Source organism: Amia ocellicauda, unplaced genomic scaffold (genome assembly GCF_036373705.1).
Source record: "Amia ocellicauda isolate fAmiCal2 unplaced genomic scaffold, fAmiCal2.hap1 HAP1_SCAFFOLD_33, whole genome shotgun sequence".
Classification (NCBI taxonomy): domain Eukaryota; kingdom Metazoa; phylum Chordata; class Actinopteri; order Amiiformes; family Amiidae; genus Amia; species Amia ocellicauda.
The window spans coordinates 715,075-738,257 of NW_027102898.1; the positions used below are offsets into that span (position 1 = coordinate 715,075).

Below are 23,183 nucleotides of genomic sequence, written 5' to 3' on the forward strand. Positions count from 1 at the left end.
AGACGTAAAAAGCTTGCAGCACCTGGTATTTCCAGGAAATCACACAGCCAAGTACTGACCAGGCCCTGCCCCGTTTAGCTTCCGAAATCTGATATGATCGGGCGCGTTCAGGGCGGTGTGACTACAAGCCAAGAGGCCTGGCTGCATGATGTCTCTTAAAGGCTGGCGGATATTGACGGAACTTCCAGGAAAAAAATAAAATAAAAAGAAAAATGGAGGGAAAAATATCAGTGCAGCAAAGGGTGTTTTAATAGTAGCCTAGTACGTGTACAATTCTTCAATTATATCTCCTAGAGACAGAAAGAGAGTATTAAGAGCTATGATGAAGTTACCCAGGAGACGTAAAAGGCTTGCAGCACCTGGTATTTCTAGGAGGTCTCCCATCCAAGTACTGACCAGGCCCTGCCCCGTTTAGCTTCCGAGATCTGACGAGATCGGGCGCATTCAGGACGGTGTGGCCGCAAGCCAAGAGGCCTGGCTGCATGATGTCTCTTAAAGGTTGGCGGGTATTGACGGAACTTCCAGCAAAAAAAAAAAAAAAAAAGAAAAATAGATGGAAAAATATCAGTGCAGCAAAGGGTGTTGACAGTAGCTGGGTAAGTGTACAATACTTCAATTATATCTCCTCCAGACAGATAGAGAGTATTAAGAGCTACGATAAAGTTACCCAGGAGACGTCAAAGCTTGAAGCACCAGGTATTTCCAGGAGGTCTCACATTCATGTACCGACCAGGTCCTGCCCCGTTTAGCTTCCAAGATCTGACGAGATCGGGCGAGTTCAGGATGGTGTGGCCGCAAGCCGAGATGTCTGGCTGCATGATGTCTCTTAAAGTCTGGCGGGTATTGACGGAATTTCCAGCAAAAAAAAATAAAAAAAAATAGAAAAATGGAGGGAAAAATATCAGTGCAGGAAAGGGTGTTGAAAGTAGCCGGGTACGTATACAATTCTTCAATTATATCTCCTGGAGACAGATAGAGAGTATTAAGAGCTACGATAAAGTTACCCAGGAGACGTAAAAGCTTGAAGCACCAGGTATTTCCAGGAGGTCTCACATTCATGTACTGACCAGGCCCTGCCCCGTTTAAATTCCAAGATCTGATGAGATCGGGGGCGTTCAGGACGGTGTGGCTGCAAGCCAAGAGGCCGGGCTGCATGATGTCTCTTAATGGTTGGCGGGTTTTGACGGAACATCCAGCAAAAAAAAAAAAAGAGAAATGGAGGGAGAAATACCAGTGCAGCAAAGGGTATTGAAAGTAGCCAGGTACGTGTACAATTCTTCAATTATATCTCCTGCAGACAGAAAGAGAGTATTAAGAGCTACGATGAAGTTACCCAGGAGACGTAAAAAGCTTGCAGCACCTGGTATTTCTAGGAGGTCAGCCATCCAAGTACTGACCAGGCCCTGCCCCGTTTAGCTTCCGAGATCTTACGAGATCGGGCGCATTCAGGACGGTGTGGCCACAAGCCGAGAGGCCTGGCTGCATGATGTCTCTTAAAGGTTGGCGGATATTGACGAACTTCCAGCAAAAAAAAAAAAGAAAAATGGAGGGAAAAATATCAGTGCAGCAAAGGCTGTTGAAAGTAGCCGTGTACGTGTACAATACTTCAATTATATCTCCTCCAGACAGAAAGAGAGTACTAAGAGCTACGATGAAGTTACCCAGGAGACAAAAAAGCTTGCAGCACCAGGTATTTCTAGGAGGTCACCCATCCAAGTACTGACCAGGCCCTGCCCCTTTTACCTTCCGAGATCTGACGATATCGGGCGCGTTCAGGACGGTGTGGCCGAAAGCCAAGAGGCCCGGCTGCATGATGTCTCTTTAGGCTGGTGGGTATTGACGGAACTTCCAGCAAAAAAAAAAAAAAAAAAAAAAAAATGGAGGGAGAAATATCAGTGCAGCAAAGGCTGTTGAAAGTAGCCGGGTACGTGTACAATTCTTCAATAATATCTTCTCCAGACTGAAAGAGAGTATTAAGAGCTACGATGAAGTTACCCAGGAGACGTAAAAAGCTTGCAGCACCTGGTATTTCCAGGAGGTCACCCAACCAAGTACTGGCCAGACCCTGCCCCGTTTAGCTGCCGAGATCTGACGAGATCGGGCGCGTTCAGTATGGTGTGGCCGCAAGCCGAGATGCCTGGCTGCATGATGTCTCTTAAAGGATGGCGGGTATTGACGGAATTTCCAGCAAAAAAAAAAAAAAAAGAAAATAGAAAACTGGAGGGAAAAATATCAGTGCAGCAAAGGGTGTTGAAAGTAGCCGGGTACGTGTACAATTCTTCAATTATATCTCCTCCAGACAGAAAGAGAGAATTAAGAGCTACGATAAAGTTACCCAGGAGACGTAAAACCTTGCAGCACCTGGTATTTCCAGGAGGTCTCCCATCCAAGTACTGACCAGGTCCTGCCCCGTTTAGCTTTCGAGATCTTACGAGATCGGGCGCGTTCAGGACGGTGTGGCCACAAGCCGAGAGGCCTGGCTGCATGATGTCTCGTAAAGGTTGGCGGGTATTGACGGAACTTGCAGCAAAAAAAAAAAAAAAAAAAAAAGAAAAATGGATGGAAAAATATCAGTGCAGCAAAGGATGTTGACAGTAGCTGGGTACGTGTACAGTACTTCAATTATATCTCCTCCAGACAGATAGAGAGTATTAAGAGCTACGATAAAGTTACCCAGGAGATGTAAAAGCTTGCAGCACGAGGTATTTCAAGGAGGTCTCACATTCATGTACTGACCAGGTCCTGCCCCGTTTAGCTTCCGAGATCTGACGAGATCGGGCGCGTTCAGGATGGTGTGGCCGCATGCCGAGATGACTGGCTGCATGATGTCTCTTAAAGGCTGGCGGGTATTGACGGAACTGCCAGCAAAAAAAAAAAAGAAAAATAGAGGGAAATATACCAGTGCAGCAAAGGGTGTTGAAAGTAGCCGGGTACGTGTACAATTCTTCAATTATATCTCCTGGAGACAGAAAGAGAGTTTTAAGAGCTACGATGAAGTTACCCAGGAGACGTAAAAAGCTTGCAGCACCTGGTATTTCCAGGAGGTCTCACATTCATGTACTGACCAGGCCCTGCCCCGTTTAAATTCCAAGATCTGATGAGATCGGGGGCGTTCAGGACGGTGTGGCTGCAAGCCAAGAGGCCGGGCTGCATGATGTCTCTTAATGGTTGGCGGGTTTTGACGGAACATCCAGCAAAAAAAAAAAGAGAGAAATGGAGGGAGAAATACCAGTGCAGCAAAGGGTATTGAAAGTAGCCAGGTACGTGTACAATTCTTCAATTATATCTCCTGCAGACAGAAAGAGAGTATTAAGAGCTACGATAAAGTTACCCAGGAGATGTAAAAGCTTGCAGCACGAGGTATTTCAAGGAGGTCTCACATTCATGTACTGACCAGGTCCTGCCCCGTTTAGCTTCCGAGATCTGACGAGATCGGGCGCGTTCAGGATGGTGTGGCCGCATGCCGAGATGACTGGCTGCATGATGTCTCTTAAAGGCTGGCGGGTATTGACGGAACTGCCAGCAAAAAAAAAAAAGAAAAATAGAGGGAAATATACCAGTGCAGCAAAGGGTGTTGAAAGTAGCCGGGTACGTGTACAATTCTTCAATTATATCTCCTGGAGACAGAAAGAGAGTTTTAAGAGCTACGATGAAGTTACCCAGGAGACGTAAAAAGCTTGCAGCACCTGGTATTTCCAGGAGGTCACACATCCAAGTACTGACCAGGCCCTGCCCCGTTTAGCTTCCGAAATCTGATATGATCGGGCGCGTTCAGGACGGTGTGACTACAAGCCAAGAGGCCTGGCTGCATGATGTCTCTTAAAGGCTGGCGGATATTGACGGAACTTCCAGCAAAAAAATAAAATAAAAAGAAAAATGGAGGGAAAAATATCAGTGCAGCAAAGGGTGTTGAAAGTAGCCTAGTACGTGTACAATACTTCAATTATATCTCCTGGAGACAGAAAGAGAGTATTAAGAGCTACGATGAAGTTACCCAGGAGACGTAAAAAGCTTGCAGCACCTGGTATTTCCAGGAGGTCTCCCATCCAAGTACTGACCAGGCCCTGCCCCGTTTAGCTTCCGAGATCTGACGAGATTGGGGGCATTCAGGACGGTGTGGCCGCAAGCCGAGAGGCCTCGCTGCATGATGTCTCTTAAAGGTTGGCGGGTATTGACGGAACTTCATGCAAAAAAAAAAAAAAAAAAGAAAAATGGATGGAAAAATATCAGTGCAGGAAAGGGTGTTGAAAGTAGCCGGGTACGTGTACAATTCTTCAATTATATCTCCTGGAGACAGAAAGAGAGTATTAAGAGCTACGATAAAGTTACCCAGGAGACGTAAAAGCTTGCAGCACCAGGTATTTCCAGGAGGTCTCACATTCATGTACCGACCAGGTCCTGCCCCGTTTAGCTTCCAAGATCTGACGAGATCGGGCGAGTTCAGGATGGTGTGGCCGCAAGCCGAGATGCCTGGCTGCATGATGTCTCTTAAAGGCTGGCGGGTATTGACGGAATTTCCAGCAAAAAAAAAAAAAAAAAAATAGAAAAATGGAGGGAAAAATATCAGTGCAGGAAAGGGTGTTGAAAGTAGCCGGGTACGTGTACAATTCTTCAATTATATCTCCTGGAGACAGAAAGAGAGTATTAAGAGCTACGATGAAGTTACCCAGGAGACGTAAAAAGCTTGCAGCACCTGGCATTTCCAGGAGGTCACCCATCCAAGTACTGACCAGGCCCTGCCCCGTTTAAATTCCAAGATCTGATGAGATCGGGGCCTTCAGGACGGTGTGGCTGCAAAGCCAAGAGGCCGGGCTGCATGATGTCTCTTAATGGTTGGCGGGTTTTGACGGAACATCCAGCAAAAAAAAAAAAGAGAAATGGAGGGAGAAATACCAGTGCAGCAAAGGGTGTTGAAAGTAGCCGGGTACGTGTACAATTCTTCAATTATATCTCCTCCAGACAGAAAGAGAGAATTAAGAGCTACGATAAAGTTACCCAGGAGACGTAAAACCTTGCAGCACTAGGTATTTCCAGGCGGTCTCACATTCATGTACTAACCAGGCCCTGCCCCGTTTAGCTTCCGAAATCTGATATGATCGGGCACGTTCAGGACGGTGTGACTACAAGCCAAGAGGCCTGGCTGCATGATGTCTCTTAAAGGCTGGCGGATATTGACGGAACTTCCAGCAAAAAAAAAAAAAAAAAAATAGAAAAAGAAAAATGGAGGGAAAAATATGAGTGCAGTAATGGGTTTTTAAAGTAGCCGGGTACGTGTACAATTCTTCAATTATATCTCCTCCAGACAGAAAGAGAGTATTAAGAGCTACGATGAAGTTACCCAGGAGACGTAAAAAGCTTGCAGCACCTGGCATTTCCAGGAGGTCACCCATCCAAGTACTGACCAGGCCCTGCCCCGTTTAAATTCCAAGATCTGATGAGATCGGGGGCGTTCAGGACGGTGTGGCTGCAAGCCGAGAGGCCTGGCTGCATGATGTCTCTTAAAGGTTGGCGGATATTGACGAACTTCCAGCAAAAAAAAAAAAGAAAAATTTAGGGAAAAATATCAGTGCAGCAAAGGCTGTTGAAAGTAGCCGTGTACGTGTACAATACTTCAATTATATCTCCTCCAGACAGAAAGAGAGTACTAAGAGCTACGATGAAGTTACCCAGGAGACAAAAAAGCTTGCAGCACCAGGTATTTCCAGGAGGTCACCCATCCAATTACTGATCAGGCCCTGCCCCTTTTACCTTCCGAGATCTGACGATATCGGGCGCGTTCAGGACGGTGTGGCCGAAAGCCAAGAGGCCCGGCTGCATGATGTCTCTTTAGGCTGGTGGGTATTGACGGAACTTCCAGCAAAAAAAAAAAGAAAAAAAGAAAAATGGAGGGAGAAATATCAGTGCAGCAAAGGCTGTTGAAAGTAGCCGGGTACGTGTACAATTCTTCAATAATATCTCCTCCAGACTGAAAGAGAGTATTAAGAGCTACGATGAAGTTACCCAGGAGACGTAAAAAGCTTGCAGCACCTGGTATTTCCAGGAGGTCACCCAACCAAGTACTGGCCAGACCCTGCCCCGTTTAGCTTCCGAGATATGATGAGATCAGGCGCGTTCAGGACGGTGTGGCCGCAAGCCAAGAGACCTGGCTGCATGATGTCTCTTAAAGGCTGGCAAGTATTGACGGAACTTCCAGCAAAAAAAAAAAAAAAAAAAAAAAGAAAAAGGGAGGGAAAAATATCAGTGCAGCAAAGGGTGTTGAAAGTAGCCGGGTACGTGTACATTACTTCAATTATATCTCCTCCAGACAGATAGAGAGTATTAAGAGCTACGATAAAGTTACCCAGGAGACGTAAAAGCTTGCAGCACCAGGTATTTCCAGGAGGTCACCCATCCAAGTACTGACCAGGCCCTGCCCCGTTTAAATTCCAAGATCTGATGAGATCGGGGGCGTTCAGGATGGTGTGGCTGCAAGCCAAGAGGCCGGGCTGCATGATGTCTCTTAATGGTTGGCGGGTTTTGACGGAACATCCAGCAAAAAAAAAAAAGAGAAATGGAGGGAGAAATACCAGTGCAGCAAAGGGTGTTGAAAGTAGCCGGGTACGTGTACAATTCTTCAATTATATCTCCTGCAGACAGAAAGAGAGTATTAAGAGCTACGATGAAGTTACCCAGGAGACAACAAAGCTTGCAGTACCAGGTATTTCCATGAGGTCACCCATCCAAGTACTGACCAGGCTCTGCCCCTTTTACCTTCCGAGATCTTACGAGATCGGGCGCATTCAGGACGGTGTGGCCACAAGCTGAGAGGCCTGGCTGCATGATGTCTCTTAATGGTTGGCGGATATTGACGAACTTCCAGCAAAAAAAAAAAAGAAAAATGGAGGGAAAAATATCAGTGCAGCAAAGGCTGTTGAAAGTAGCCGTGTACGTGTACAATACTTCAATTATATCTCCTCCAGACAGAAAGAGAGTACTAAGAGCTACGATGAAGTTACCCAGGAGACAAAAAAGCTTGCAGCACCAGGTATTTCCAGGAGGTCACCCATCCAAGTACTGACCAGGCCCTGCCCCGTTTAGCTTCCGAGATATGATGAGATCAGGCGCGTTCAGGACGGTGTGGCCGCAAGCCAAGAGACCTGGCTGCATGATGTCTCTTAAAGGCTGGCAAGTATTGACGGAACTTCCAGCAAAAAAAAAAAAAAAAAAAATAGAAAAAGGGAGGGAAAAATATCAGTGCAGCAAAGGGTGTTGAAAGTAGCCGGGTACATGTACAGTTCTTCAATTATATCTCCTCCAGACAGATAGAGAGTATTAAGAGCTACGATAAAGTTACCCAGGAGACGTAAAAGCTTGCAGCACTAGGTATTTCCAGGCGGTCTCACATTCATGTACTAACCAGGTCCTGCCCCGTTTAGCTTCCGAGATCTGACGAGATCAGGCGCTTTCAGTATGGTGTGGCCGCAAGCCGAGATGCCTGGCTGCATGATGTCTCTTAAAGGATGGCGGGTATTGATGGAATTTCCAGCAAAAAAAAAAAAAAAAAAAAATAGAAAAATGGTGGGAAAAATATCAGTGCAGCAAAGGGTGTTGAAAGTAGCCGGGTACGTGTACAATTCTTCAATTATATCTCCTCCAGACAGAAAGAGAGAATTAAGAGCTACGATAAAGTTACCCAGGAGACGTAAAACCTTGCAGCACCTGGTATTTCCAGGAGGTCTCCCATCCAAGTACTGACCAGGTCCTGCCCCGTTTAGCTTCCGAGATCTGACGAGATCGGGCGCGTTCAGGATGGTGTGGCCGCAAGCCGAGATGACTGGCTGCATGATGTCTCTTAAAGGCTGGCGGGTATTGACGGAACTGCCAGCAAAAAAAAAAAAGAAAAATAGAGGGAAATATACCAGTGCAGCAAAGGGTGTTGAAAGTAGCCGGGTACGTGTACAATTCTTCAATTATATCTCCTGGAGACAGAAAGAGAGTATTAAGAGCTACGATGAAGTTACCCAGGAGACGTAAAAAGCTTGCAGCACCTGGTATTTCTAGGAGGTCTCCCATCCAAGTACTGACCAGGCCCTGCCCCGTTTAGCTTCCGAGGTCTGACGAGATCGGGCGCATTCAGGACGGTGTGGCCACAAGCCGAAAGGCCTGGCTGCATGATGTCTCTTAAAGGTTGGCGGGTATTGACGGAACTTCCAGCAAAAAGAAAAAAAAAAAAAATAGAAAAATGGAAGGAAAAATATCAGTGCAGGAAAGGGTGTTGAAAGTAGCCGGGTACGTGTACAATTCTTCAATTATATCTCCTGCAGACTGAAAGAGAGTATTAAGAGCTACGATAAAGTTACCCAGGAGACGTAAAAGCTTGCAGCACCTGGTATTTCCAGGAGGTCTCACATTCAAGTACTGACCTGGTCCTGCCCCGTTTAGCTTCCGAGATCTGACGATATCATGCGCATTCAGGACGGTGTGGCCGAAAGCCGAGAGGCCCAGCTGCATGATGTCTCTTTAAGGCTGGCGGGTATTGACGGAACTTCCAGCAAAAAAAAAAAGAAAAAAGAAAAATGGAGGGAAAAATATCAGTGCAGCAAAAGGTTTTGAAAGTAGCCGGGTACGTGTACAATACTTCAATTATATCTCCTCCAGACAGAAAGAGAGTATTAAGAGCTACGATGAACTCACCTAAAGGATTATTAGGAACACCATACTAATACTGTGTTTGACCCCCTTTCGCCTTCAGAACTGCTTTAATTCTACGTGGCATTGATTCAAGAAGGTGCTGAAAGCATTCTTTCGAAATGTTGGCCCATATTGATAGGATAGCATCTTGCAGTTGATGGAGATTTGTGGGATGCACATCCAGGGCACGAAGCTCCCGTTCCACCACATCCCAAAGATGCTCTATTGGGTTGAGATCTGGTGACTGTGGGGGCCAGTTTAGTACAGTGAACTCATTGTCATGTTCAAGAAACCAATTTGAAATGATTCGACCTTTGTGACATGGTGCATTATCCTGCTGGAAGTAGCCATCAGAGGATGGGTACATGGTGGTCAAAAAGGGATGGACATGGTCAGAAACAATGCTCAGGTAGGCCGTAGCATTTAAACGATGCCCAATTGGCACTAAGGGGCCTAAAGTGTGCCAAGAAGACATCCCCCACACCATTACACCACCACCACCAGCCTGCACAGTGGTAACAAGACATGATGGATCCATGTTCTCATTCTGTTTACGCCAAATTCTGACTCTACCATCTGAATGTCTCACCTCTTTTTCCTATTTGTAGTGGAGATGAGTGGTACCCAGTGGGGTCTTCTGCTGTTGTAGCCCATCCGCCTCAAGGTTGTACGTGTTGTGGCATCACAAATGCTTTGCTGCATACCTCGGTTGTAGCGAGTGGTTATTTCAGTCAAAGTTGCTCTTCTATCAGCTTGAATCGAGTCGGCCCATTCTCCTCTGAGCTCTAGCATCAACAAGGCATTTTCGCCCACAGGACTGCCGCATACTGGATGTTTTTCCCTTTTCACACCATTCCTTGTAAACCCTAGAAATGGTTGTGCGTGAAAATCCCAGTAACTGAGCAGATTGTGAAATACTCAGACCGGCCCGTCTGGCACCAACAACCATGCCACGCTCAAAATTGCTTAAATCACCTTTCATTCCCATTCAGACATTCAGTTTGGAGTTCAGGAGATTGTCTTGACCAGGACCACACCCCTAAATGCATTGAAGCAACTGCCATGTGATTGGTTGATTAGATAATTGCATTAACGAGAAATTGAACAGGTGTTCCTAATAATCCTTTAGGTGAGTGTATATGTATGTATGTGTATGTATGTCCAATTGCTTTGACAATACAAATGAAATTAATTGAGAGAGAGAGAGAGAGAGAGAGAGAGAGAGAGAGAGAGAGAGAGAGAGGGAGGAATATGAGCTCCTAAAAAACATTTGTTTTTATACATAAGCGGATTTAATTTGTGATTTACAAATGTATATATAGCACTATAAACATACACAGAAGACATGGAATAGAAATTCAGAAGAAAAAGTATTCAAAAAATAATAATTTTAAGAGAAACACAAAAAGAAGAAAGCAGAGAGACAGTTCAGGAAGAAAAGTCAGAAAAGAAAAGCTGAAGACAAGAATTGGAGGTAAGAGACAAATAATTAAACAAAAAAATATGTATTAATAAAATAAATAAGCATTCTCAGTAGTTGACTCAGCCAATGAAAATGCAGAGCTCCGATTTGAATAGAGTGACAGTAGGAGAGAGCCCAACTGCCACTGAGACTGATAGAAATCTATCGAACAGCAGTCTGACTGCAGAGCTGCCTTTTGAAATCCGATACCCTGAAGACATTCGCTCTGCACAGGCTAAGAAGGACTACAAACAAGCTGTGATGAGAGCATCTCCTGAGACCCTCATCCTAGACTACACCGGTAAAGGAGAAAACAGGGTCAAGAACAATCTACTGTTCTACAGCGCCTTTCACAAAACCCTGTGCCAGACATACCCCAATAACAACAAGAGGGGCATTAGCAGAGGCAGGCAGATCTCAGTGCTGGTAGAGAAAGACACAGACAGTGTGATGCTCACTTTTAATGTATACCACAACGGGACCATCATGGTGCAGGGCAGCGAGAGCAGCCTGGACCAATTAGCTCTCGGCTTCCACACCTCAAAGCAGCAGACTGAGGTAGAGAAACAAGAGCCAGAGCCGGCCACCCTGCAGTCTGCCCCCAGCCACACGGAGCCAGACAGTGCCCCATCTCCCACAGACTGCCCCCCTGTCTCCCCAAAACTCTCCAGCAACATTAAAACACTAAAGGAATGCCTATCAGTGCTGGAGCTGGAGTTTGCGGAGTTCAGGGAGCAGACCTTGAGCACCCTGGCCCAGACCTCCTTGTGCGATCAGCTCCGGGATGAGATGCACAGACTAAAGATGCAGCACAAGGCTGAGATCCATGAGCTGAGAGCAGCAGTGAGAGACCTGGAGGAGCAGAGCCAAACCCTGAGGACGGAGCTGCGCAGAGCGAGGGAGGAGCTGACCAGGACACCCCAGCACAGCCAGCTAAGGAGCCTGCAGAGCCAGCTGGAGGAGCTAAGAGAGGAGCTACACATCACTGGAGCACAGAGACTGCACTGCACTGACCCCACAACACCTCCAACCCCTGACGCACCCACTGATCCACCCACACTCCCCACCACTCCTGACACACCCACTATCACCAGACCTGCCACTAATACACAACCCCCTGAAACGCCACTCCCCTAAAACACACCCGCTGCCCCCACCACTCCCGACGCAAAACCCGGAGTGGCAGGTCAACACAGAGGTGGTCATTCTGAGCGAATCCAATGGGAAGTTCCTGGTTGAGAGGCGCCTCTTCCCTGGGCGAAAAGTGAAAAAGCTTTGGTGCTCCACAGCACAGAGAGCCCTGGAGCTGCTCTCCAAGAGGAGGCTTTGCCAAGTCAAACACATCCTCATCCACACCGGCACTAACGACCTGAGTGCCCGCAGGGGCGATGTGGCCTCAGCCCTGAGACAGGTGGCAAAGAAAGCCACAGAGGAATTCCAAACTGCCAAAATCACCATCTCCACACTGCTGCCCCGCACAGACGTGCCCCTGCACATCATCCAGGCCATCAACGCAGAAGTATCCCGAAGATGTGCCCTCCTCCCCAACGTCCACCTGGCACACCACTGAGACATCCAGCCACATCACCTGTATGACCACGTCCACCTCAACAAGACGGGTGTGAGGAAGGTCCGTTTTTAGTGTTTCTCTGAACACATCCAAGCTTACCTAGGCGCTACATATTATTTTCAATTACCCGTAATTCTGATCTGTATTTTGGCTTGTTAATAGAAATTATTGAAGTTGGACTCCTAATTCAAAATAACCAATATGTATCTCAACGTAATTTACTGACAGACATCACTCTTTATCACTTTCACTTTTGAAGGAACTGCTTTGTATTCTGTGTATTGTTTTATTGTAGTGCTGCTTCCTTTCTTGGCCAGGTTTTACTTGCAAAAGTGATTTTATTCTCAATGTAAGCTCAAAGTCAAATAGTTTAAATAAGAAAACAATGTATTGAAATGAGAACATCATGAACCTGTGTAATTGTGCTGAAGGACAAGCACTGAAAGCAGAGAGAATTTTGTGTTTGGCATTGAATAGCCTTAAAGAAAACTATGCCGTTTTTGGAAACTTTCATATTTAAGTTGAATGTAGGCAAAAACATTCCAGTCACTCTGAAGAGAGAATACAGTTTACTGTTCGAATAAGTAGCCCCTGAATTGAAGATAAAAATCAAAAGTGCTGTTCGTAATTAGTTTACACTTTTACATCAGATGTCTTGTTTTTGCGTTCCAAATTGAGGAGTTGTGGCATATAATGTAAATGAAGTTACTTCACTAGTAGTGCGATTTTTACGTTGTGTATGTGTGTTTGTATATATGAACTCATACATTTTTTAAAGATTGTATTTGGAAAACAAATTCAGGTATAGCACGTGTCCCCCTTTTGAATGGGTTCTATATATAACATTTTAAAACGAATGGTTCTGTGTAGAACGCTATGTTTGGGGGTTCTTCATGTAACCCCTTTGAAGGGGTTCTACATAGAACCATAAAGGGATCCACCAGAGCGATTACTCGAGGAACCCTTTATGGTTCTGTGCAGAACAATTTCTTCTAAGAGTGTGGAGTGTCGCCACACAATTTCTCTCAGAGGGCTTTTGACCAATGGCAATCCAATCCTGAATGACGTCACCACTATCCTGTTGTACTTTATGGGAGAGATGTATTAAGTAGTTTATAATGAGAAGAATAACAATAATCACCTGTTTTTCATAGGTTTTGTATCCATGGTCTCCTTCATATTAGGAAAGGAAGTTGATCCATAGCCTACTCAGAGACAACTGAGAGTTGGTCTCTGAGCAGCAGCACAAAGGGGTCGAGTCTCTCAATGTCCGTGTGTTGGAGATATTCCACCATATTGGTCCCAGCCTTTAAAACAATGTTAAAGAAGATGTTAAAGATATTGTAGAAATATATTGCAGAAGAGCAGAACTACAGTCACACTTTTTCAATGCTATTGCTGTTTTCTACCTCCCTGGTGAGGTACCAATGCGGGAAGTTTGAGAGAGTATTTCTAAAATGTGTATGATCCAATACACACAGTTATTTAAAAAGCTGACGTCTTGTACATGCTCATCAGAACCAAGCCTAATTAAATAACACATTTAATATTAAATAAGTACATGTGCAGTAGCCACTTGGACAATTACAGATCCCCAGGTCAAAACACAACAGAAAGACATGGAAGATCGTATTTTCAAATCACATCTGTGGCCCCCCTAACTGTAATTTGGTATTAGTGGGTCAAAGGATTTATTTGGTTCAAGTGATAATAAGATCATATTTTGAAAACAAGCACTACAGGATGTCATATTTAAAATGACTGTGAGTACCTTTCTTTAGTGACGGTTCTGAGGGGGGCAGGGATTAGTTGAGTGTGCTAATTGGAGCTGTGAAGTGTGCAGAGAAAATACAAATGTTTTCTTTTAATATGAAAACAAAGAACTTTTTTTTAACACCGACCTGGGATTGTGTTTCTTTCCAAGTTTCCTTATTGTTTCTGAGAAGAGACTGTTCACTTGCAAAGTGAACTGGACCCGTGTGACTCGCAGGTAAGGAGAGCCCGTGTTGAACTAAGATGGCTACAGTGAGTTTTCCTGGACAAAGCTCGGGCAAAGGATAGCGCAGAGTGCACCTGCACCTGAGATTGTGTTGAGAAGCTTTGTGATAAGAGCAGGTAAAGAGGGAAAAGAAACACAAGTATTTTCTTTGTTTGAAGAACACATTTTGTTTTAACTGAAACGGGACTACAACTTTTGAAAGGGAAATAGTTGCTAGTGCACTGTATTTTTATTGAGTTTATTAGAAGAAAAAAGCTTATATTTTGGACAGAACGAACTCGTTTGGCATGCAACTAGCAGCAAACGATGTGAAGCAAACAAAACAGTTAGCAAGTTAGCAAGTTACAGTCTGTCCTAGGTCCGGGGGTGCTTATGGTTGTTTATGGGTTCCCTTACCTTAGCCAGTGTCATGTACGGGTGTCCGTACCTTACTGGAGTGTTTGTTTTTATTATAATATATATACATAATATAATATATAATAATGTAATATTTCAGATAAATCGTCACAGTGAGTGACACCAGCATTATTGGTTTTTTGAGAAATAAAAAAACAGAATGTAGAGAAGAAAATGTTGGAAGGAAGTTGGGAGAAAGACTGGTCTCCGAAGGAGCTCCGGGACTGGTGGAAGCAACAACAACCAGATAAGACAGAGAAAGGAATTGTGATATTGTGTCAGGTTGGTGAGAATCAAGAAAAGAAAATAACAGAAATGGAAGATCATCATAAACAGTAATGTGAATTGAGAGAAGAAGTTGTGAAAAATACGATAGAATTAATAGAACTACAAGGCAAATTAGAAGGGCAAGAAAAGTGGTCAGAAAAGGTGAAGGTGTAGGTGCGCGATGTGCTGCCGTGTTAGGAGCGCGTCGCGACACAGATCACTCCGAGGACGACAGGCCCGATTGGGATGATTTAGATCGCAAAGCATGGGAATATGAAAAAGGAGGTTTTGCTAGCGCTCCTCCCCCATATAATCCGGAATATAAATCAATCACTGATTTTGGTTATAATAATACATTGTATCCAGATCTGACCGCTCTGAAAACGGTCCCAGCTGCACCCATGCAAGTCAAAACTAGACAGAGTAAAGAGGAAGGTCAATCAATAGTCTATACGACTAAAACCCATGTCCCCTTCTCCCCAGGAGAAAAAGAAATGATATGGGCATCCCTCCCAAAATTAAAACCAAACCAGGGTAACACAACTTTTTGGGATATTCTAGATGAAAAGATGGTTATTCACCTCCTTCACCCGCACGATGTACACATCATCGTGAAGGCTAAATGTCCGCCCAACATTTGGATACAGTTACTACGAGAATATCAGACCGGGGAGTGGGCTAATGTAGCCTCTACAGATGAGGAGGAAATAACAGAACTTTTTCACAATGGATCAAGAAAACTGAGATAGTGAAATAATGAAATAATCGAGTGGGATTATTTGACATTTTATTCTAAATAATCATAAGCTTAAATAATAAGTTATAAGGGCTGTTTGAGACACTGCAGGGTCAATAAAACATGCCACAGATCGGATATCTGAATTATCTTTAGATATCAATGTGTATGTGCTTTGTGTGTTTATGAATATGTATAGTTTGAAGGTGATATAAGGTAAATGTCTATGTTTTGGCAATCATTTTAGAATTATATTTAAAAATGTAACAACAGATTTATCATATTCATGAGGATCTTTGGCTCTATACAGAGTGCCTCAAGCATCAGAAATCAGAAAGAAAGACTATTATAAGAAAAGTAATCCAAAATATACATTGAATAAACAGATGGATAATAATAGTAATACATAAATAGTCATGGTGTCTCCACAAGAAGAACCAGAATTTGTTTGTTAAACATCATGTTATGGACAAGCTCTGTCAAAAGTCAAATTCAAGGAAACGAAAGGCTAGAAGAGAGCCTGGTGCAGCCCTGACAGCCTGTGAAAGCAGGAGAATGTAAACAGTCTGGTGACATGTTACAGTCTTTCAGAAAATGTTTGGTTATTGGTGCCTAGCATATAATACCTGAAATGAAAGTCAAAGTAGACCATGGTTTTAAGATGAGTGATGTAGGAAAAGGGTAAGATACCGCAGAAGTATAAGATTACAACTATAGAATAAGTAAGCTCAAGTAATATAAAATGCTTTACAGGAGAAAAGTAAGAATGGAAAGGAAGAGTAAAAGAGAAGGTGTCCTAGGATTATGGGAATCATTATTGAGATCAATGGCCTATTGGCTAATATTTTGTTAGGTACATATATGACTTCAATAAACGAATAATGGAGTGACATCTGTATAAATATAAATAAAACATATTGATAAAAAAACCTGAATACATTTCTTGTAAGAAATTAAGAATAGGAGAAAGAATAGCTGTTAGAATGCAGAGCAATGTTAACCAAAGTTGAAGAGGGTTTGAGTAAGTTGACGAGGGTCTGAGTAAGTTGATAAGGCTTGGGAAGCAGGAAAAGGCGAGTTTGATGTGTGTGAGACAAATGTGCTGCCACTTTTAGCACAGAGAGCTTCTGATGGTGATTGAATGAAACGTGGGAAAATAAATAAACTTGATGTAGGATAAATGAATAAATAATTGAATGAGATATGAGCCGCAGAGACCTCCCACATTGGAAAGTGGACTACAGCAGATAATCCTCTCCTCTCCCAGGGCAGGGTGATTAAGTGGGGACGCGTGTGAAGAGTGCAGGTGGACCCAGGTGAGTTGTGAAAGAAAGAAGAAACAAAAATAATAAGGCACGCGTGCAAACAATCAAAATAATACTAAGTGAATAACAAATTAAACAATAAAGTGAAAGATAATCAACACACAAAATAATGGCAATATAGAACCAAACAAAATACACAAGCCATATTGCATAAAGTGAAGTGAAATATAAATATAATAAGTAATGGTGATTAAGGAGCTAATTAACACCGTCCGTGACATTTACATTGGTTGGGTGTGTGGATACCAGTAATTATTTTTGTTTTATTGAAATACAAAATAATTCTATTTTTCCGAAGTGCTGAACTTTAATACAGTCTAGAAAGATTAATATTTTTTGTCTTGGGCTATATTATTATTACCATAGTTTTTCTATTGTATAAGTATCTTGGAGTAGAGGCATAGGTGGGCATGTGGGCAGAGGAGTAGGAAGGCCGGTCAAGCAAATAAGCTTGGTAAGGTACGCAGCAGCAGCAAGCAGCCCCCACATCCAGCCAGCCAGCCAGTCTGGCTGGCAGTGACTGAGTGGTTGACAGACGGCAAGCAACGGAATGTACGTGCTCTGTGATGTCATAGCAGTCAGCTGAGAGAGGCTCGTGATGTCATCGCTGAGCTGGCTGGCTGGCTGGCTGGCTGGCGGACTGGCTGGCTCTGTGTGTGTGTGTGTTTGTGTGTGTGTCTGTTTTTCTGTTTGTCAGTCTGTCTGTCTGTCTCTCTCTCTCTCTCTCTCCCTCTCAATTCATTTGTATTGTCAAAAGCAATTGGACATACATACATTCATACATATATATATATATATATATATATATATATATATATACACTCACCTAAAGGATTATTAGGAACACCTGTTCAATTTCTCATTAATGCAATTATCTAATCAACCAATCACATGGCAGTTGCTTCAATGCATTTAGGGGTGTGGTCCTGGTCAAGACAATCTCCTGAACTCCAAACTGAATGTCTGAATGGGAAAGAAAGGTGATTTAAGCAATTTTGAGCGTGGCATGGTTGTTGGTGCCAGACGGGCCGGTCTGAGTATTTCACAATCTGCTCAGTTACTGGGATTTTCACGCACAACCATTTCTAGGGTTTACAAAGAATGGTGTGAAAAGGGAAAAACATCCAGTATGCGGCAGTCCTGTGGGCGAAAATGCCTTGTTGATGCTAGAGGTCAGAGGAGAATGGGCCGACTGATTCAAGCTGATAGAAGAGCAACTTTGACTGAAATAACCACTCGTTACAACCGAGGTATGCAGCAAAGCATTTGTGAAGCCACAACACGTACAACCTTGAGGCGGATGGGCTACAACAGCAGAAGACCCCACCGGGTACCACTCCTCTCCATTACAAATAGGAAAAAGAGGCTACAATTTGCACAAGCTCACCAAAATTGGACAGTTGAAGACTGGAAAAATGTTGCCTGTTCTGATGAGTCTCGATTTCTGTTGAGACATTCAGATGGTAGAGTCAGAATTTGGCGTAAACAGAATGAGAACATGGATCCATCATGCCTTGTTACCACTGTGCAGGCTGGTGGTGGTGGTGTAATGGTGTGGGGGATGTTTTCTTGGCACACTTTAGGCCCCTTAGTGCCAATTGGGCATCGTTTAAATGCCACGGCCTACCTGAGCATTGTTTCTGACCATGTCCATCCCTTTATGACCACCATGTACCCATCCTCTGATGGCTACTTCCAGCAGGATAATGCACCATGTCACAAAGGTCGAATCATTTCAAATTGGTTTGTTGAACATGACAATGAGTTCACTGTACTAAACTGGCCCCCACAGTCACCAGATCTCAACCCAATAGAGCATCTTTGGGATGTGGTGGAACGGGAGCTTCGTGCCCCGGATGTGCATCCCACAAATCTCCATCAACTGCAAGATGCTATCCTATCAATATGGGCCAACATTTCTAAAGAATGCTTTCAGCACCTTGTTGAATCAATGCCACGTAGAATTAAGGCAGTTCTGAAGGCGAAAGGGGGTCAAACACAGTATTAGTATGGTGTTCCTAATAATCCTTTAGGAGAGTGTATATATATACATACATACATACATGCTAGAAAGTCATTACTATGTTATCTTAAAGGCTAACTAAGCAGAACATATATCATTATCGAACAGAGTTCATAGGTCTATACATGGTATTAGGGAACAGGCACGTAGGTCATTCTGTTTGACATTGTCTCCAAGGTTCTCATTGTAAATAACAAAGAGAAATCAAACTACCTTATGGCCTCCTGACCTTCTAGCTTGACCTTATCTTTCTTAAGTATACAAGAGAGAAAAACAGTTGTGAGAAAAGAATTTCTAACTTTCCTTCCACACATACATACATACATACATACATACATACATACATACAAACCAGAGGCATGCAAAAAAATATAAAGAGGAAGAAAATGTTGTATAGCACATACAAAAGGGATGGTGATGAAACAAAATACATAGAATATGTTGAGCTGCAAAGAGATCTTAAGAAAGGGATCAGGAAAGCAAAGAGGGAAATAGAAAGAAACATAGCTCTTGGAGCTACAACCAATGCAATGAGCTTTTTTCAAAATTACAACAGCAAGCGGTCAATTAAGGAGGAGGTGAAACAGATAAAGGGCAAAAATGGAGGTATCTTGGAAAACGAACAAGATGTGGCAAATATTCTAAATGAGTATTTCACAGAGGTTTGTACAAAAGAAAAAACAGATGACATGCCACAGGTTGACAATCAATCCAGTCAAACCCTAAGAGAGATCAGGATAAATGAGGAGGAGGTACTAAAGGGACTAGCAGAATTAAAATCAAACAAATCACCTGGGCCAGATGGGATATTTCCAACAGTACTTAAAGAAATGAGGGAAATTATGTATAGGCCGTTAACTCGATTATTTCAAATGACACTTAGAACAGGGGATGTTCCCACTGACTGGAAGACAGCAAATTTCATACCAATCCACAAGAAAGGGGACAAAACTGAGCCAGGAAATTACAGACCAATCAGTCTCACCTGCATCACCTGTAAAATGTTGGAAAAAATGATTAGACAGAAAATAGAGGAGCATCTCAATGAAAACCATATTCTTGGAGATAGTCAACATGGGTTTAGACGAGGCAGATCATGTCTTACTAACTTAATACATTTTTTTGAACATGCAACTGCAGCTGTAGATCACGTGAAAGCATATGATATGATATACTTAGATTTCCAAAAAGCTTTTGATAAGGTTCCACACCAAAGACTGATCCTCAAATTGGAAGCTGTAGGCATTCAGGGTCATGTAAGTAGATGGATTATGAACTGGTTGATGTATAGGAAACAGATTAGAGGAGTCACTTCTAACTGGAGTGAGGTTGTTAGTGGAGTTCCACAGGGATCAGTACTAGGGCCTTTGCTTTTTCTAATCTATATTAATGATCTGGACTCTGGGATACTTAGCAACCTTGTCAAATTTGCAGATGATACTAAAATAGGTGGCTTAGCAGATACAATCTTGGCAGCACATGCTATTCAGAGGAACTTAGATAAATTCAGTTGTGGGCTGACACCTGGCAAATGAAATTCAATGTGGACAAGTGCAAGGTAATACATGCAGTAAAACAAAAATGTCCACTATAATTACACTATGGGAGGTACAGATATAGATGAAGTAATGCATGAGAAAGACCTAGGAATCTATGTGGATTCACTTTCTCCATCCAAACAATGTGGGGAAGCAATACAAAAGGCATACAGAATGCTAGGGTATATCGTCAAAAGTGTAGAATTTAAGTAATGTTAAGACTGTACAATGCGCTAGACCTCATCTGGAATACTGTGTACAGTTCTGGGCACCACACTTCAAGAAGGATATTGCTGCTTTAGAGACAGTTCAGAGGAGAGCAACCAGACTTATTCCAGGTCTGAAGGGAAAGTCCTACTCGGAGAGACTGAGGGAACTGAACCTTTTCACCCTGGAACAGAGGAGATTACGTGGGGACTTGATCCAAGTCTTCAAAATCATGAAAGGTTCCTCAAACCAGAGGAGCTTTTCCAGATCAGCAGGGACACACGCACCAGGGGACAACAAATGGAAATTGGGCTTCAAGGCATTCAAGATGGAAAGTGGTAGAAGCTGAAAGTTTGGGAACATTTAAAAATAGACTGGATAGGATCCATGGATCACTTAGATATTAATGGACACCAAACGAGCATGATGGGTCGAATGGCCTCCTCTCGTGTGTAAACTTTCTTATGTTCTTATGTTCTTATGAATGTTCCCTAAGCATGTTTCAAATGTTCCCTAATTTATGTTACAAATGTGCCTTAGCACCTCTCTCTCTCTCTCTCTCTCTCTCTCTCTCTGTCTCAATTCAGTGCATTTGTATTGTCAAAGCAATTGGACATGCATACATACATACATACATATATATGGAAAATAAACAATATGTGTACATCTCTGCATTAATGGTGCCCTAACAGATGTGCAAGTTACATGACAGACAGACAGACAGACACTCACACACACTTTCACACACACACACACACACACACTTTCACAGACAGACAGACAGACAGACACACACACACACACACACACACACACTTGTATACCTGACACGTATAGAAGACTGGATAGGGAGATATAAATAGCAATGGGGAGACTCTTGTACTTGGTGTGGCTCTATCCATATAGTGGGGCCAGCAGCCACTTAGCAGGTGTAGCAATAGAAGCTCAGCCTGGGGAGACTGGATTTAGCATTTCCTCTCCATTTTGATAAGTATCCATAATCATTTCTGCAAAATACTTCTATGATACCTATGTATGTTTTTTACTTGTACTATATTATACTATCAAGTATCAGTGTACACATACAATGTGACCTGTTACATTAATACAGAGGCCACGGAAGGCCAGATCAGTAATAGCCACTGTCCCCTGATATTACACTTTTTTACAATCACTTTGGCACTCATTTCAGAACCTTGATGTCATTTTTCAAAACTCTAGACACAAAACTCACACCCGATGATCAAAATGCACATTTTTCAATTGCTTGGATACAATACACATCAACCTCAGATCATTTGTTCATTGAACTAAAATGATACAACTTAACGTCAAAGTATTACCATTTCAAAATGCAATTCACACATTACATCTGAGATCACTGTCTATTCATTTCATTACAAAGATCTAACTATCAATTGATACAGCTGCTCAAAATGATAAGTGACTGTTGCATTACTCTTAATTCATAGTTTTATGGAAACTGACGAACAGTATTCCATGTTTCGATCATGAAAGTTTCAGGATAATGAGATCCATTGACACCAATAACCGAGGAGCATGAACCAGTTGGACTACATTATCTATGGATGTAATATTTCATCATCATTCATCATCATGTAGCACTTTTCCACACCATGTTTTCAGTGTGGAAGGAAAGTTAGAAATTCTTTCTCTAATACCTGTTTTTCTCTCTTGTATACTTAAGAAAGATAAGGTCAAGCTAGAAGGTCAGGCCAGAAGGTAGTTTGATTTCTGCTTGTTATTTACGATGAGAATCTTGGAGACAATGTCAAACAGTATGATTGAAGTGCCTGCTCCCTAATCCATGTGTTGATCTATGAACTCTGTCCTATAATGATATAAATTCTGCTTAGCTAACTTTTAAGATAACATAGTAATGACTTTCTGATTATAACCAGCTCTTTGATTTTTGTGTATAAAAGCTCTGACTGTTAAAATGAAGGCAGAGCGACTTTGGGATCTTCTTGAGTCACTGTTCCTCTCCACGCTGCGTGTATTAAAGGCATTGCAACTAACGCTCCAACCTGGTTGAAGATGATTGTTCTTCCACATCAGATTTGACATTACTGTATGTATGCAGGCCCTTGTAATTGCTTTTCCAATACTGCCAACTGGTTATTGATGATTGATTTCACATTGTGGTACGAGTATCGAGTGAAATGAGTGCTATCCACCCCAGCAACACAGTGATAACATGGAGCCGGCAAGTCATCCAGGTCACAATAGAGGTCAAGCAGTGGGAGGAGGAAGACGTGGTGGTCAAAGGAATGGAAGGGGACATGCACCCCTTCTGAGAGGTGGTCGTGGGCCTCGTCATAGAGGAGGGCTTAGGCCTCACCAGAGAGGCAGCCATGGGCCTCATTTGAGAGGTGTTGGGGGAACGTGGTAGAGGACAAGGCCACGGACCAGACAGCGGCAGCAACAGCAAATAGTGTCCAGTGAAATCCGAGAAATAGTTGTAGAACATGTTGTAAATCATGGCATGACCATGACTGAGGCAGCTACAATGATTCAATCAAACCTCAGAATCAACTCAGGATCAACTGTGGCCTCAATCATCAGAAATGTCCGTACTGAGAAGCGGCAAGTCTTCAGCATGCACTAAACATTAGGCTACTCTCAATTGTCAAATGACTGTATACTGCATACCAATGTGTAGCACAGAGTATAGTGTGCCTTTTGAAAGAAATGCAGACAGAGTAAAGCAGCTGATGACTGAGTATGTTCAGGTATGTTCAGTTTCAAGATGCCTCTTGTGAAAAATGGTTGTGAGAACCTGAACCTGAACACAGGGCTGATGGAAATTTAGAAGTACAGTAATCAATCCTTTGTTTTGCTTTTTACACTAAGCCAGGTGAGGAACACTGCAGTTGACATTTTACTGTAGTTTTGTTCGTTTTTGTAGCTAATTATTTTTGCATGGATTCAAAGAAACCTATGGTGTGATTTGATTGTATTGCATCAAT

General features: G+C 43.0%; 6 non-coding genes and 20 pseudogenes across 6 annotated transcripts; all 26 read right to left on the bottom strand.

Annotated features, from left to right (window-relative positions):
* Positions 1 to 10: 10 nt before the first annotated feature.
* Positions 11 to 129, bottom strand: LOC136731159 (uncharacterized; annotated as a pseudogene).
* A 218-nt stretch (positions 130 to 347) lies between these two features.
* On the bottom strand, positions 348 to 466 carry LOC136731599 (5S ribosomal RNA). Its single transcript, XR_010809592.1, has one exon. It is a non-coding gene; the product is annotated as a 5S ribosomal RNA (ribosomal RNA).
* Positions 467 to 681: 215 nt separating this feature from the next.
* Positions 682 to 800, bottom strand: LOC136731482 (uncharacterized; annotated as a pseudogene).
* Positions 801 to 1,018: 218 nt separating this feature from the next.
* Positions 1,019 to 1,137, bottom strand: LOC136731417 (uncharacterized; annotated as a pseudogene).
* A 211-nt stretch (positions 1,138 to 1,348) lies between these two features.
* Positions 1,349 to 1,467, bottom strand: LOC136731744 (uncharacterized; annotated as a pseudogene).
* Positions 1,468 to 1,675: 208 nt separating this feature from the next.
* On the bottom strand, positions 1,676 to 1,794 carry LOC136731288 (uncharacterized; annotated as a pseudogene).
* A 216-nt stretch (positions 1,795 to 2,010) lies between these two features.
* On the bottom strand, positions 2,011 to 2,129 carry LOC136731844 (uncharacterized; annotated as a pseudogene).
* A 220-nt stretch (positions 2,130 to 2,349) lies between these two features.
* On the bottom strand, positions 2,350 to 2,468 carry LOC136731949 (uncharacterized; annotated as a pseudogene).
* Positions 2,469 to 2,687: 219 nt separating this feature from the next.
* On the bottom strand, positions 2,688 to 2,806 carry LOC136731418 (uncharacterized; annotated as a pseudogene).
* A 210-nt stretch (positions 2,807 to 3,016) lies between these two features.
* On the bottom strand, positions 3,017 to 3,135 carry LOC136731243 (uncharacterized; annotated as a pseudogene).
* A 210-nt stretch (positions 3,136 to 3,345) lies between these two features.
* Positions 3,346 to 3,464, bottom strand: LOC136731420 (uncharacterized; annotated as a pseudogene).
* A 210-nt stretch (positions 3,465 to 3,674) lies between these two features.
* On the bottom strand, positions 3,675 to 3,793 carry LOC136732042 (uncharacterized; annotated as a pseudogene).
* A 216-nt stretch (positions 3,794 to 4,009) lies between these two features.
* LOC136731644 (5S ribosomal RNA) lies at positions 4,010 to 4,128 on the bottom strand. Its single transcript, XR_010809635.1, has one exon. It is a non-coding gene; the product is annotated as a 5S ribosomal RNA (ribosomal RNA).
* Positions 4,129 to 4,343: 215 nt separating this feature from the next.
* LOC136731340 (uncharacterized) lies at positions 4,344 to 4,462 on the bottom strand (annotated as a pseudogene).
* Positions 4,463 to 4,681: 219 nt separating this feature from the next.
* On the bottom strand, positions 4,682 to 4,799 carry LOC136731179 (uncharacterized; annotated as a pseudogene).
* Positions 4,800 to 5,009: 210 nt separating this feature from the next.
* Positions 5,010 to 5,128, bottom strand: LOC136731551 (uncharacterized; annotated as a pseudogene).
* A 225-nt stretch (positions 5,129 to 5,353) lies between these two features.
* Positions 5,354 to 5,472, bottom strand: LOC136731757 (uncharacterized; annotated as a pseudogene).
* Positions 5,473 to 5,680: 208 nt separating this feature from the next.
* On the bottom strand, positions 5,681 to 5,799 carry LOC136731281 (uncharacterized; annotated as a pseudogene).
* Positions 5,800 to 6,015: 216 nt separating this feature from the next.
* LOC136731967 (uncharacterized) lies at positions 6,016 to 6,134 on the bottom strand (annotated as a pseudogene).
* A 220-nt stretch (positions 6,135 to 6,354) lies between these two features.
* LOC136731674 (5S ribosomal RNA) lies at positions 6,355 to 6,473 on the bottom strand. The gene has a single exon (XR_010809663.1). It is a non-coding gene; the product is annotated as a 5S ribosomal RNA (ribosomal RNA).
* A 209-nt stretch (positions 6,474 to 6,682) lies between these two features.
* On the bottom strand, positions 6,683 to 6,801 carry LOC136731171 (uncharacterized; annotated as a pseudogene).
* A 208-nt stretch (positions 6,802 to 7,009) lies between these two features.
* Positions 7,010 to 7,128, bottom strand: LOC136731706 (5S ribosomal RNA). Its single transcript, XR_010809694.1, has one exon. It is a non-coding gene; the product is annotated as a 5S ribosomal RNA (ribosomal RNA).
* Positions 7,129 to 7,347: 219 nt separating this feature from the next.
* LOC136731326 (uncharacterized) lies at positions 7,348 to 7,466 on the bottom strand (annotated as a pseudogene).
* A 220-nt stretch (positions 7,467 to 7,686) lies between these two features.
* On the bottom strand, positions 7,687 to 7,805 carry LOC136731635 (5S ribosomal RNA). The gene has a single exon (XR_010809627.1). It is a non-coding gene; the product is annotated as a 5S ribosomal RNA (ribosomal RNA).
* A 210-nt stretch (positions 7,806 to 8,015) lies between these two features.
* LOC136731612 (5S ribosomal RNA) lies at positions 8,016 to 8,134 on the bottom strand. The gene has a single exon (XR_010809604.1). It is a non-coding gene; the product is annotated as a 5S ribosomal RNA (ribosomal RNA).
* Positions 8,135 to 8,353: 219 nt separating this feature from the next.
* LOC136731498 (uncharacterized) lies at positions 8,354 to 8,472 on the bottom strand (annotated as a pseudogene).
* Positions 8,473 to 23,183: the final 14,711 nt, after the last annotated feature.